Source organism: Apium graveolens, chromosome 3 (genome assembly GCF_009905375.1).
Source record: "Apium graveolens cultivar Ventura chromosome 3, ASM990537v1, whole genome shotgun sequence".
Taxonomy (NCBI): domain Eukaryota; kingdom Viridiplantae; phylum Streptophyta; class Magnoliopsida; order Apiales; family Apiaceae; genus Apium; species Apium graveolens.
Window position 1 is genome coordinate 192,630,620 of NC_133649.1, and position 3,389 is coordinate 192,634,008.

The 3,389-nt window shown below is 40.7% G+C and overlaps 1 non-coding gene across 1 annotated transcript; it reads left to right on the plus strand.

Annotated features, from left to right (window-relative positions):
• Nucleotides 1-2,511: 2,511 nt before the first annotated feature.
• On the plus strand, nt 2,512-2,618 carry LOC141715504 (small nucleolar RNA R71). Its single transcript, XR_012572264.1, has one exon. It is a non-coding gene; the product is annotated as a small nucleolar RNA R71 (small nucleolar RNA).
• The last annotated feature ends 771 nt before the right edge of the window (nt 2,619-3,389 follow it).

Sequence of the window (3,389 nt, forward strand, 5' to 3'; positions counted from 1 at the left end):
CACCACACTCAAATCAACATCAAGTTATCAAATAACATATTTCATCTTAAGGGATCATGCTAAATATGCATGCAAATATAACTATATGAAATCACATAAAAAACAAACAAATATGTCCTATATGAACAATCATGCAACACTACGAATGAAATACAAATATATGCAACATGAATCTATATGAACTATATGGACACACACAAACCAACCCTTACATTATCACCCCCAAACTTAATATTTTCAATATCCTCATTGAAGGTAATAATAAGGATTTCAGGCATACCTAGTCCTCAGAAAGATCACCCTCCTTGGGTGGAGGATCAGGTGGCCAATCAACCTCGACACCAGTGGCTCGGAAAATAGTGCCCAAAGCCTGTGTCAAATCTGGAGCAAAATGACGGTGAATGTCGTGCATGGCCTCCATACGCCTAATCACTTGCCTGTACTGCTCATCACCAATACCAGTCCTATCAACTACCTACTGCACATGAAAAGAACCCTCTATAGGCACGGGAAGATCCGTCCAGCCACTCTCTACATCGTCAAAAATATATCCCAACCCCTTATTATGGGGTGCACCTAAGAATGCATAACTTAAGTGATCTCGTAGTGGGAGCTCAAGTGTGGAAACATCTTCAAAAAAAGGCTCGAGACGCTCCTGAGAAATTTTCAGCTCTGCTAACCCAAGAGAATCAAATGGCATATCCAACTTCCTCTTCCACGGAGGTGCATTCAAAACCTGCAATTGCTCCGCTCCTTCTTCATCTTCAATAACTGATTCCTCTATTAAGGATCTCCCTAAGGTATCTAACCTTGGCAATTTCTCAAGTTCCGAATTCACTACAGAATCGACCATCTCTACTTTAAAGCACTCCTCTTTAGCCGTGGGTAACTTTATTGCCTTGAACACATTAAAAGTGACCTTCTGATCGTGAACCTTCATCATAAGCTCTCCTTTTTGTACATCAATCATAGTTCGGCCATTAGCTAAGAATGGTCTTCCGAAGATGATCGAAATCTTCTTATCCTCCTCGAATTCAAGAATTACAAAGTCGGCATGGAAGATGAGTTTATCCACCTTAACCAAGACATCCTCCACTATTCCTAGCGGATAAGCGATGGAACGATCAACTAGTTGCAATGACATGTATGTCAATTTTGGATCAGGTAGAACAAGCTTCTTAAAGATAGACAAGGGCATCAGATTGATGCTAGCTCCCAAATCACATAAACACTTGTCGAAAGACAAGTTTCCAATAGTGCGAGGAATAATGAAGCTTCCAGGATCTTTAAGCTTCGTAGGCAACTTCTATTGCAGCACAACACTGCATTCCTCCGTAAGAGCAACGGTCTCTAAGTCATCGAGCTTCACTTTCCGAGAGAGAATACCTTTCATAAACCTCGCATAGCTAGGCATCTGTTCAAGAGCTTCAGCGAAAGGTATGTTGATATGAAGTTTCTTGAACACCTCCAAAAACTTAGCAAATTGCTTATACAACTTCTGCTTCTGCAGACTCTTAGGAAAATAAGGTGGAGGATAGACCTGTTTCTCCCCTATATTACCCTCAGTTGAGTGTGTTCCACAGTTTTCTTCCTTGATTCCCCGTCGACATCCTTCTGCACCAATTTTTCAGCCACAACTACATTTTCTGAAACTTGAGATTTTTCAGGCTCTTCGTCTTGCTGAATTTGGGGGCTTGTGACCTTTCCAGACCTCAAGGTGATGGCGTTCACCTGTTCTTCAACTTCCCTCTTGCCCGGATTGGCTTCTGTATCACTAGGAAGCGTTCCTGGTGGTCGATTCAATAAGGCATTAGCAATTTGCCCTATTTGGTTCTCCAAAGTCTTGATAGAAATAGCCTGGCTTTGGCATATAAGAGCCTGGTTTTTGCACATAAGCCGCAACTCCTCCAATTCAGATTTTTCATTCGATGATAGACCTGCACCTCTATGAGTTTGATGTTGAAATTGGATTTATTGTCTTGGTTCAAATTGTTGCTGAAAACCAGGAGGATTGAATTGCTTGTTTCCAAACTGCTGGAACAGCTGTTGCATCGCAATTTGATTGTTGCTTCGACTGAAGTTAGGATGATTCCAGTTGTCAGGATGATAAGTGTTTGGAACTGTTGTTGTGATCTCTGAAAGTTACTCACAAACTGAGCTGATTCACTAGATATAGCGCATTGCTCCGTCGCATGCGAACCTGCACACAACTCAAAAACTCTGGTGATCTGATTAACACCATAGTTAGCCAGAGAATCAATCTTCATAGACAACACCCTTAGTTGAGCAGTGATAGTCGTAGCTGTATCCATTTCAAGAACTCCTGCTACCTTGCCCTGTGGTAATCTCTGGGTTGGATACTGATATTCATTAGCATCCATCAGTTCAATTAGATCATAAGCTTCCTCATAGCTCTTTGCCCATAATACTCCACCTGATGCTGCGTCGAGCATTGGTCTTGACCGTGCTCCCAACCTGTTATAGAAATAATTGATGATCATCCAATCAGGCATTCCATGATGAGGACACTTCCTAAGCATCTCCTTGTAGCGCTTCCAACCTTCACATAGAGATTCTCCCGATTGCTATGCAAATTGAGTAAGAGCATTTCTAATTGCAGCTGTCTTCTCCATGGGGAAGAATTTAAAAAGAAACTTCTGAGCAAGATCTTCCCAAGTGGTGATAGAAACTGCTGGTAGAGAATGTAACCAACACTTAGCTTTATCCCTCAGAGAGAATGGGAAAAGCCTAAGCTTTATAGCATCTTCCGAAACACCATTGAACCTGAAGGTTTCGCAGATCTTTATGAAATCCCTAATGTGCGTATTGGGATCTTCCGTTGGAGCACCCCCAAACTGAACTAAATTATGTACCATCTGAATTATGCCAGGCTTGATCTCAAAGGTATTAGCTGTGATAGCTGGCCTGACAATGCTTGATTGAATGTCATTGATCTTGGGTTGAGAAAAATCCATCAAGGCTTTCATTCGTGCTGCTGGATCTCCCATTATAATGAGTACCTTAAATACAACAAGTAAACCGTGAAAGTAAAAGAGTCCAAGTCAGTGAACTTTAACGACCACTGATGAAAAGCACATAAACTAAAACTTAACACCGAGTCCCCAGCAGTGGCGCCAAAAACTTGTTAGGATGTTAACACGCGCTAATAATACACGAAAGTATACGCGTTCGCAAGTAGTATAAAATTTAGATCAAATTCGTTCCCACAGAGACTCTTCGGTTAATTTAAGAATATGCACCTATGCAATAATGATATGGTTATTATCCAATGCTAAGATAAATAACAATTAGAGATTGTTTATAACTAAGAATTAAACTAACAATTATAACTAAGAGAACAAGAATGGTTGAATTAATGTATATGACAA